This window comes from Quercus suber, unplaced genomic scaffold (genome assembly GCF_002906115.3).
Source record: "Quercus suber isolate HL8 unplaced genomic scaffold, Cork oak 2.0 scaffold_280, whole genome shotgun sequence".
Classification (NCBI taxonomy): domain Eukaryota; kingdom Viridiplantae; phylum Streptophyta; class Magnoliopsida; order Fagales; family Fagaceae; genus Quercus; species Quercus suber.
This window is the reverse complement of record NW_027069736.1, coordinates 7941-20515: the sequence shown is the minus strand read 5'-3', so window position 1 is coordinate 20515 and position 12575 is coordinate 7941.

The window sequence follows — 12575 nt, the reverse complement described above, 5'->3', positions numbered from 1 at the left end:
TTACAATTCAAGCAATTTCCTCCAAAACAGCCTTTAACCTCTGCCCTTCATTAGTTTTTGCAAACATACAGTTAGAAAGAACACTGTTGCAACTCGTTGAATTATGCGAACACTTCTCGTTCTTTTATTTGTAGCTCAAATTTATTAAGCGGGAAAAAATAGTACTCCACCATAAGTTTTTTACGATTTTCCTAACGTGATTTCTTGATGGGAAATATTATATTACTTGAATCTTGCAATATTGATTTTTTGAACTTTTCTTATTTTAGGTTGTTATAAATTTTTTTTTTTTGAAACTAGGTTGTTTATAAAATTTCGAGTAAAATAATTCCTTTTTTTTTTAACCCATTAGTTATAGATTTTAAAATAAGAATTTCATTTGAAAAGGAGGATAAAGAGGAAATATAAAAATTTTATAAATTATTTTTAAAATTCATTTAATGGATTTAACATTTTTTTTTTTTTTGAAATAGGATTTAACAGTGTTAAGTTGGAAGAGAGGTGACTGTAGTTTATTTTGCAAAACTAAAGAGGTTTTTGTATAATTAAAAATACAGGGGTGGTCAATATAATTTCAACAAATCTTTGGAAAGGTAAGTACAATTTTTTCACTTTTCATTTTTGGCACTTGTCAACTTAAGTCGTAATAAATGTTGTTTATTAAATACCCAGCATTAAATATGCCTGATTATTAAATGTTTTGACTTATTAAATGTATTTGAAAATAAATTTGTCTAAATCTAGATATTAAAATTATTACAATAAACTGTTTCTAGCTAGTTTGGTTATTTATTGTTTGTCAATAAATATGTTTGCTTAATAAATGATGCAATGACTATTTTTTGTTTAAGGGCTGGTGTTTAAGTCTTTAGGAATGAGATTCTATTTTGTATAAAAAAATAATAATAAAAAGATTTATGAAGATGATTGGATGTTAATTCAAGATAAATTTAGAGATTCTAAAGCTAGAATTTTCTAGGCTTGTAAGAGGGAAGACTACCGTGATTGATAAAAATAAAAATAAAAAATCACCTAGTAGCTCTTACTCAAAATCTCTCTCTCATACTAAAATGTTAAATGTACTTTGTAATTGAGGATCCCTCCTCCATTTATAGAGGGGAAAATCTTTGGCAGATGAGTTAGAGTGAATTACTGACTTCTCAATGCTAAAATTATTTGGCATTTTATTTGAAAATGATTGGATTAAGTTACATCTAAGCAAAATCAAGAACAAGACTTAATTTTGAAACATAGCGCTTAAGCGTTTTTTTTTTTTCACTACCAATCGGCACTTGATGCACTAGCTAAAGTGTCAATTAGCATTTTGACTAAGACACTCACGTTTATTGAGTTTGATTTACTTAGTTTTCTGAATAAAAAAAGAAATAAATACGACTTTGGACCTATTTGTATCCTATTTCAAGTAAGATAATGCCAAGAGATACTTATTAAATTTAAATGTTTACCACACTCTTATTTAAGCTTTGCTTTAATGAAATTATCTTGCATAATTAAATTCAAATTAATAATTGCAAGAACCAAAACCTAATCATTGGAATGCATATCAAACGTTAAAATCATAATTTGGTTGGCTTAATCTGCATATGAGATGTTTTTTTTTTTTTTTTTTTTTTGATTGTTAGAAGTTCTACATTTTTTTTCCTATCAAGCTTTTGAAAATCCAATGATCAAAATTGTGATTTTCCTTTAATGATAGATTAACAGTTTTGCGTGTGGTGAGATTAAACGGAGGTTACAAAACATTGTTTTAGATAGGCTTGCATGCATAAGATTAATTCCAATTTAATTTAATTTTTGAGAATGAATTCCAATTAAATTTTAATTAGTCATAATATGATTAATTAAAATATAACTAGAGAATAATTCCTATTAGTCCAAATGATAAATAATCATTAGCATGTTGATTCTAAAATAACTTTTATTATTTTATGTTGTTTCCTCTTTCCTAGTTTAATTAGGATCTTATTTTAAGTTAATTAGAAAAAAAAAGGATCTTAGTTTATGTTCTTTTATTTTTCCTAGTTGAACCATGATTTTTTATATTAAGATTTTAAGTTTTAATGGGTGCAATACCATTTTTATATAAGCTCATTTCTAACATTACTTTCATTATATATAATCACTACATACCATCAACCTATTGGTTATATAATAATAATAATAATAAGGGTAAATTACAAAGTTGGTTTTTATCATTCACACCATATTTCATTTTGTACATACCTAATTTTAATTGTATCAGTTTGATTCCTAACCTTTGATATTGTGTTAAAATAAACATGGCCGTTAAGTGATAGAATGAAGAGTACTAACATGGCTAACGGTCAAATTAAAATATTATTTTTATGCTACATGACTTTCACATAAGCTGCAATGTTGCACCTTCTCCAAAAAAAAAAAAAAAAAAAAAAAATGACTGCCATGTCGCATTATATATTATAAATATCAGCATTTTCTAATTCATTCTAACTCTCTCTCTCCATGACCGAAACTCTTCAAGCTCCTTCAATTAGGCAATCAATTGAATATAAATTGGAGTAAAACACAAGTTTTTTGTAACTTTTAAGAAGAAAATAAGCCAAGGAAACAAATGCAAACACATCCAAAATCGAATATGAGATCAATACTGTAAAATCAAAGAAATATATCACACCTGTTGCATCATCAAAGGGTATCGATAGCATTGTTTTTAACACATTGTGTTGTGGATCATTGCGTGCTTTTCAGTTTTCTTTTGGCAAAGGAATATCTTTGATGAGTTTTTTGTGTTCAGTCATGGTGTTAATCAAGGAAAGCTTATGCCAGACTGAGACTTGCTGTGTTTGATCTCTTGGATTTCTATGAAGTATGAACACAAAGGCCATTGAGGATAATTTTTTTTTAATTTCTTTTATTGTTGACGTGGCAATACACATGGCCATTCATGCGAACGAAAATAATATTTATTTTGAAAATTTGCCATATCAGCATTTTTCATTCATTACTTAATGGTATGGACAATTTAACACAATACTAAAAAGTTAGAGATCAAATTAACACAATTGAAAGATTATAAACCAAATTGAGATATAATTTAATAGATAGAGACCAATTTTATAATATAGCCTAATAATAATAACAATAATAAGACCCATAAAGCACAAAACGTATCATCAACAATAAGGTTTGCTAAAGTATATCCCTGACCCTATATCAACCCTTGATTATTCTTACTTTGCTGAATGTGACTTAGATGAAGGTTGAATTTCCACAAACATGAATTTTGAAGGAAAAAAGGTCTATAGATCTCATCTTATGAAATGATTTTTAATAAAAAAGAAAACAGATATCACGCTAATATTGATGTCAACAACACTACCATTTGAACTACGTTTCAAAATCCATATAAATCTTCCGTCTAATCATAACTTTTTATTTATTTAGATTTGCAAACTTTTCGTCAAATTCATAATTATTGTTACCAATCATGCACCTTTATATTCTGAGCGAACTTTGGATAATATAAGTAGAATCCATCCTCCTGTACTGTCCAATAGTAATTGTTCCCACCCCAACCTTTGCAAGATATGCTGAATACACATCAAAAGCAGCATAGAAGTTGTCGTACCAAAATAGCAGTAGAAAAGTGTTGAAGCTATCCAATGGAGGCGAAAAGAGATTCCACGCTCCTTTGGGCTGAAGAGTTCTAATGCCTAAATCATCATCTCCAGATTTACAATGGTAGTAAAGGAGTTTGTTGTTGAGGTTGTTGATGATTCGTACATGGTGTTTAGCAAAATTGTTCGATGTCAACGTAGAAGAACTACTTAGGTCAAAGGCTATGAGAAGGACAAGCACAAAACAATAAAATTGGGATACCATCATTTGTTCATTTTTATGGTGCTTAGAGAAGATATTTGTTTACTCCTGAAATGTATTGCCCTTTCACTTTTATAGCTAGAGGTTGCCCAATTGCAGGTATAGCATGGTATACAAAGCTTGTTCAAATTCTATGTGACTGTTACCTGTATTAAATGCACCTTAATTTTAAATTAGGAAAATTGCATTAACCTCTGCCAACTTTGCTTAATTATACTAAATACTCCATTGTTTTGAATTGTACACAAACCTCCATAGATTTTCAAAATGAGCTACACCCAACTCCCTGTTGTTTGAGAACATTAATTTACTAATGAAAAATTAATTTAAGTTTTGTATATTTTCATTCTCACCCTTCCTTTCCAACTGGAATTTTATATATATATATAAAAAAAAATTCTTAAAATCATCCAAAAGAAAAAAGAGAGATTTCTTTTAATCCAAATTTAATAAATAAATAAATAAATCGAAAAAGTTCAAGAATCAATGTTGCAAGATTCAAAATAGGCCATCAAAGAATTTAAGATTTCTCAAGAATTATAGGGAGGAATGTTGATAGTTTTTTTGTCACTGGCTTTGGTGCCAAACAAATAGCAAGATAAATCCCCTCCCCCCAATAGCCTCATGCATGCTTAGTGATCCACTAGCACTTTAAGCAATGTTTTTCAACTTCTTTATTTCATTTTTACCTTCTTTTCATCTAAAGGTTAACAATAAGCTCCAAAATGGTTGGATCGATAGTCCCCCCATGTATTGATAAAGGATAATTGGCAATGATGAAAGGATACAATTAAAGAAATTTCTACCAAAATAGTGGAAATACCCTTCGGCCTCTGCCATTCATTATTTTTGTAAACATACAATTATTTAAAAAAAAAAAAAACGATTGCAATTCAATGAACTATGTGAATGCTTCTTGCAATTTTATGCGTAACTCCTGATCTAGCTCAAATTTGCTAAGCAAGGAAAATAGTGCTCCACCGTAAGGTTTTGATGATTTTTTTAAGAAGAATGTTATTTCTTGATGGGAAATCTTATATTTCTTTAATGGGATAAATTGAAACTCGAAATGTTGATTTCTTGACCTTTTCTTGTTATGGTTATGGATTTAAATATTTCCCTATTTGCTTTTTAGCCCCTTAGTAATAGATAATAAAATGGGAATTCCGTTTAAAAAGAAGGATTAAAGCAAAAATATTCAAATTTTATAATCATTTTTAAAGTTCCTTTAGTGGATTTATGGTTTTAAGTCGTAAGAAAGGTAATGACAAAATTTAGTTACAAAATTTGTTGTAGTTTTAGGTTACACAACCTTACTTAATATCTTTTATTGGAAGTGAATTTTGACAAATCTACCCTTGGATCCATCTTCTTTTTATATTCTTCATTCTTGCAAATTTCTAGAAAACTAAAGATCAATAGCTATGTCATCAATAAATTGTTTAAATTGAAAGTTTTTGTAATTTAAAATTATGCATAAAATATAAACTTATAAATCATATAGTAAATAATATTCTATTGACACAAATTTGACATGTATATTAAGAGCGTAACAAACATGCAATTTAACAGTTAGATTTTTAAAATATGTAGTAATGTTTATTTTATTGAGTAAGATTATAGCATTAGGTTACAAATAATTTTGTAGCTAAACTTTGTTTGAAAGATAATTGTTATTTAAAAAAACCAATGACATTTTGTTAACATAGAAACACAAGGAGTTTAATGTAATTTCAATAGTTAGGGAAGGTAAATGCAATTTTCTACTTTTCATTTTTGGCACTCATTAACCTAAGTCGGATGGTTCGTTAAATATTCAACATTAAATATACTTGATTATTAAATATCTTGACTCATTAAATGTATCAGAAAATAAATTTGTCTAAATCTAGATTTTAAATTTGGTCATGTTAAGGGCTCCCTTAGAGCAATTGTTAATAAATCATTTTATGGGAAGTATAAAAAGTTGATAGAAAAATTAATTGCTTTATCATTTTCCCATAAAATGTTTTTAAAAATAATTCCTAAACTAATGCTTTTAGGGTACTCGTTAATATTTCCCTTTAAATTTCTTACAATAAATCAATAAAAAAAAAAATGTATTGCAATAATATGCTTGTCTAATATTTGCACTAATTAATTCACCTTACATTAATAAATACACATAATTAATGCTCCAACATTAAATGTACTTGTGTATAAAATATCTTGATGGTAATTAATTTATCATAATTAAGTAATATCTTCCACTAAAGCATGCTTGTTTTAAAAAGGAATATGCTAAAGTTACAAACTATTACCTCCGTCGCAGTTTGTTTGTCTTCTATTCCATTTTTGAGATATCCCAAAATATTGCCCAGTTTTTAAAAATAAAAATTATTAGTTTATTAATGCTCCTATTATACCACTACTTTATTTTCAAAACTATTTCAAAAGAAAACTAACTAATATTTAAAAAAATAAATTTAATTGGGCACCTTTTTAGTTGCCTCATTAAGAATAACTATTTTTAAAAAAGCTGATAAATTTATTTAAAGGTAGTTTTGTAAACTTATACATTTTATAAGACAAACAAAACAATAAATGATGTTCCCTTAAAAAGTTTGACTTTTCAAACAGAACAAACAAATTGGGACGGAAGGAGTATTTCATAAACTTTTTACAAAATGATGATGATGTGAGTGGTTGTTGGTAAGTGAAAAGGTGATATTAGTGGTAGGCTTAGATAAGAACTAATTAGAATTTGTCACATTAATAGTTTTTAAAAATATTGTAAAATAATTTGTGATTGTAGCATTACCTTTAAAAAAAGGAGTTACAATAACAATTTTTCTTACATTAATAAATATGTGTAGTTAATGTGCAACATTAAGTATACTTGCTTTTAAATGACTTAGCACTCATTAAATATACTTGATAATAAACTACTTTTGTTGACCAAAAAAAAAAAAAAAAAAAGGATAATAAACTACTTTCAGTTTAATTATTAAATGTCTGTCAATAAATATGTTTGCTTAGTAAATGATATGACTATTTTATGTTGAGTCATGCTAACAAGTGCAATTAGGGCACTTATTAAATATATTTTAGGAAAGTTTTGATACTACTTTTATGGGAAATGAAAAAAGCTGTCAAAATATTAATTGCTTTTTTTTTTTTTTCATTTCACATAAAAACTTTCTTTAAATGGATTATTAATAAGTGCCTAAGGGCACTCGTTAATATTTCCCTTTTATGTTTAAGATTTATGGAGGCCGTTGGGAGTTAATTCAAGATAAATTTAGGGATTTGAAGACACTTTCTCCAAATCTATCTCTTGGACTCAAATGTTGAATGTGCTTTGAAATTGAGGATACCTCCTCAATTTATAAAGGTGAAAATCCTTGGTAGATAAGTTGGAGTGAATTATATACTCCTCAATGCTAAAATTATTTGGCATTTATCTATGAAAATGATTGGATCAAGTTGCATCTCAACTAAATCAAGAAAAAAAAAAGAATTAATTTCAAAACAGAGTACTTATGTGTATTTGATGTTTTTTGAGTGCCAATTAGCACTTGATGCACTTTAAAATATAGACTTAATTTCAAAACAGAGTACCTAAGTGTCATTTGATGTTTTTTGAGTTCCTATTAGCACTTGATGCACTTTAAAAATCTAATTGGCATTTTACTATAAGAGACTCAAGTTTATTCGGTTTGAGTCCAACTTGATTTTCTGATCAATCTAAGAGATAAATACGACTTTGGACCTGCATCCACCCTCTTATTTAAGGTTTTTTTTTTTTTTTTTTTTTTTTTGGGAGTTGAAACGATAGTAGATTTTATTAATTAAGAAATATAAAAGACAATGGGAAGAGAAAGAGGGACATATGACCCCCTTTTCTTCTCTTTTGCAATACTAGCATATGCTAGAGTAGCACGATTACACCGTAAAACAAACAAAGAAAACAAAGAAAAAATTCAAAACCAAACTACTATAAGAAAAGCGAATCTTCTCCTGGATGCTTAGGAAACCTGAAAAAACTGCCAAACGACATCTTCCTGATATACATGGACATCAAAATAAAGAGTTTTTTTTTTTTTTTTTTTTTTTTTTTTTTCATCTTAGGATTGTGTTCATACCTGACATGGCTGCCCTGCAACTTCCATCGATCCCATAGTTCGCACAACACCTTGCTCATTCTCCCCAATTCTATGCTTCTTTTTTCTCATAACACCCGTAGCCTCCTTAATCAAATTTTCTGCTTGCTTCCTTTTATTCCAAGTTCCATGTCAACAATTGATCCATGAACAAGAATCTGAGATCTTGTGGTAAGCCTCTTCCTAAGGGTCATCAATGGGCTGGGTCGGGCCGGCCCAGCCCATTTTTACTTGGCTCATGGGCATAATGGGCTGGGCATAATGAGTTGTTAACTAGTTAATGGGCCGGGTCAGGCTGGGCCGAAAGAGAAACCTTAGCCTATGACCTTGCCCATGGGCAATGCCCATTTGGTCTTTAGCGAGATGGGCTATCGGGTTGGGCCTAATAGGCTACTCATAGGCTTGCGTTAGCATATTATTTTATTTTTTATAAGGAAAGAATCAATTTTTTATAAAGGAATAATCAATCTATTTTTTTAAATGAAAGAATTAAAGAATTTATACTTAATTACAAATTTTTTTACAGTCAAATCTATTTATTTTTTGTTTTGTTGATGGAAACTATTTATTTTTTTTTATTAAGGCTTTAAATAGTTTTTTATTTTTATCTTTAATAAAAAAAATGTCAAATGATTAATTCAAATTTGCTAGACTACTAGAAAAATATATATTAGTAAACTAAGTTTAGCACAATTACTTTGTATCTTAGTGGTTGAAGGAGTTCTCTTAAGAAATTCCTTTATAATATCTCAGGATCAATCCTTCATACACTTTCTATATATATTTTTTTTTTATGAATTATGAGTTATTGACTTATCAAAAAAAAAAATTATGAGTTATTGGGCTGGGCAACGGGTTAGGCCAATGAGTTGGACAACAAGTTGGGCTACTGGGCTAGCCCACCGGGTACCCATGGGCATAAAAACTAGTCCACGGCCTAACCCACTGGGCTAGTGGGCTACCCATAGGGCTCAATAACAACGGGCTGGGCCGCCCATTAGCCTAATGGGCCGTCGGGTTTCTGGGTCAGGCTGTGGGCCGTGGGCTATTTGATGACCCTTACCTCTTCCAATTCCCCATTGTTTTTGGGCTTCCAATTGTAGACTCCTCCGTGGACTCAACTTTTTTGGGCTATAAAGATTGACTCACACCTTTATCTTGATTATCACTTCTTTTGGGCCGGCCCTTACCACGTTACCGCAACCAACCAAAACCTATCTCTAATCCCTTAAAATCCGGTGGAGATATTTGCTCACCTTGTTTCCCCATTAAGTCACGATTGAGGATGACAGTATCCTTATCCATGACTACCACCTCAATCAAATTAGAGGAAATCACGCTATCAGTGGGAGTCACTTTTGAATTTGAAAAATCTGAATCAATTTGATGGTGCCACTGTGGTTCATTCCCTTGATTCTCGGCCTCCACATTTATGGGTTTGATGGTTCAATAACTGGTCCCACCATGATTGTAGAGTCAGGCTTTCCGTTCCAATTTCCTGAAACTTTGCCATTTCCCTATCTGTATTCATGCTCCGTTTAGGCCTATCTGTCATCGGCGCAATATCAGTTTGGACGTTCGGCTCTCTTTGTCGATGTGGGCTTTGCTGGTCAGTTCTTGAAGTCTCTGCTCTGCCTCGAAATCCTGCTTTCATCCATTCCTCGTATGGCCTGTCTTTGGCATCATGTGTACTCACTTTTCGACATTCCTTTAATTCATGCCCCATTCCTTTAATTCATGTGGTTCAATTTATGCATATGAGATTTTTTTTTTTGTTAGGACTTGTAAGTTTTATTTTTCAATTAAGCTTTTTAAAATATAATAATCAAAAGTTTGATTTTTCCTTTCATCATAGAATGATGGTTTCCCTGGTGGTGAGATTAAACGAAGGTTGGAAAACATGATATCTACTGATAGGCATGCATGTATAAGATTAATTCCAATGTAATTTTGATTGATCCAAAAATGATTAATTAAAATATAATTGAAGATAGTTCCTATTGGTCGAAATGATAAATAATCATAGGCATGTTGATGCAAATTGTTGGTTTAGCAGATTTATTTTTTTTTTTTTTATTTTTTAATGTTGTTTCCTCTTTCCTAGTTTAAATGGGATCTTATTTTATGTTCTTTATTTTTGCTTGTTAAATTAGGATTTTATTCCCTTTTCTAGTTGAGTTAGGATTCTTTCCTAATTGAATTAGGATCATTTGTTGTTTATCTTTTATTAGCTAAGTTGTTTTCCTTTCTCTAGTAGAAGTAAGACTTTGTTGTTTCTAATCACTTCCCATAAACAAAGATTAACAGTTTAAAAAAATCATTACATTACATTTTATTGCTTTATTTATTTCTTTGTTTTCACCTCCTTAAAGGGCACCCCGCCATTTTCAAGAAACTGTAATCCATTATCAAGAATAGCATGATGGTCCATTAATGGAATTAGATTTTTTAAGTGCAATCCATCTCATGTATAACAAGTTTTTTTTGTTTTTTGTTTTTTTGTTTTGTATTTGTTTTGTTTTTTGTTTTTGTTTTTTTTTTTTTAAGAAAGTCTTCACCAGTTAATCTAACTAGAACTCACAATATAACAAGTTAACACACATGCTTAACAAAGAGGTTGTGGACTTGATTTGATTACGTACAACCCTTACATCTCACATATTCGTGAAAAAGCAAAATTCTCACTTCAATATTTAACGGAGAAGTTGTTGATTTTATATTGGTTCCACCGCCATTCCCAAATGCTTGGTGGTCTTGCCCCTGCTGAAGAAAGTTTTGGCCGCATTTAATGTTGATAACTTTTTCAATTTTTCATTGAACAAAGTTTCTCTATAATTTTTTTTGAAGAAAAGCCTTCAAACTTTTCTTATATCTTTTTATTGGATATGATTTTTGACAAATTTACTTTCAAATTGCATTTCTTATTATTATATTCTCTATGCTTGCAAAATTTCAAGAAAATCAAAAATCAATAACTATGTTATTAATCAAATATTTAAATTTCAAATTTTTGTAGTCTTAATTAAATTATGCATAAAAAATACGTTTATACATTGAATAGTAATTAATATCTGATTTGAATGAAATTTGACGTGCATGTTAAGAACATAAAGAACATGCAATCCAATTATTCAATTTTCAAAATATATAATCATGCTAATTTATTAGTCGAAGTTTGAAAAAAAAAATTCTGACTAGTTTGGAGATAAACTTTGTCACTTTCCATTTTCATTTTCATATATATATATATATATATATATTTTAGAAGGTATTTCCCAAATGAGTATGCTGTTTTATTTTTTCAATTTATTACACCATTTTTCTCTGGCACTACCCTCCACACTCCTCTAAATGACTTGTTTGGAATGAAGGGGAGGAATGGGGAGTAGAGGGGAGTTGGCCAGAAATTGATCTAATTTCATCTCTCTCTCAAATTTCAAAAAATAAAAAAATAAAAAAATTAAGGAGATATAATTGTGTGTGTAAGATATTTCCTAAAATAAATCTTAAATTTAATTCTAATATTATAACTCACAACCAAACTTATATATAGGTTTATTTATTCCATTACTTTTTATTTCTAGGTATTAAAGATTACCATTCTTGTTATAATTCTCATTTAGTGTACTAGACGTGCCCTTAATCCTTTAGGGCATTCACATCAGTCCATGTAAAATGTTTCATCTATTTTACAATAAGAACATACTTTTTTTATTTTATACAACCATTTTTCCAAAATACCCACAATAGAGTTGGCAAAAAATTAGGTTAATTTCTGGCCACCTCTACTCTACTCCCCTCCCACTCTCTCCCCCTTAATTCAAACGGTCCTAAAGGAATGGGTGATTTTGTGGGTGCAATGTGAATGCAATAATTGAAAATAAAATACAAAGAACAAGAAGAACAAAAGGCAACAAGCAAAATACCAAAACATGTGATTCACAAAGAAAATAAAAGGTTAAAGAGGAAAGGGTCATGGTGATCGTCCATTACTTCCTTTCTTAGCAGTAACCGATGGTAATTAGTTGACTTGTCTCTCAGTTGTCCATCATAGCTTTGTGTGTTCAGCTAATGTTCGGAATATCGTTTCAAATCCATTACAGTTTGTCCATTAGGATATAATATTTAATTATCAGTCTATTTTGGCGTATTGTTTCGAGATTTCTTCATTACTCACTTACTCTTTCAGACTTTCAATCTTCTTCCTTATAACAACCACGAGTCTCAGTGCTCTCTTGTTCTCTTATTCTCATCATCATCATCTTCTTCTTCTTTTTCACCTCATTTATGCCAGAGTGAGACATAGATCAAAGAATGAGAAGTGTTGTTTGTGAGTTGCGACCCAGCAAAATAGGACACATTTAGGTTTAGGAAGGCCAAAATTCATACTAGGCAAAAGACGAATTTTGGCTGAAATCGACGAGAACTGCCAAAATAGGTCAAAATTTGGGCAAAATTTAATCTGAGGTGTAACATAGGGTATTACTATTCCGGTTTGCATATCAGTAAGAGAAATTCCAACCGTTCCAATCAGAATGCAACAATTTTCATCAT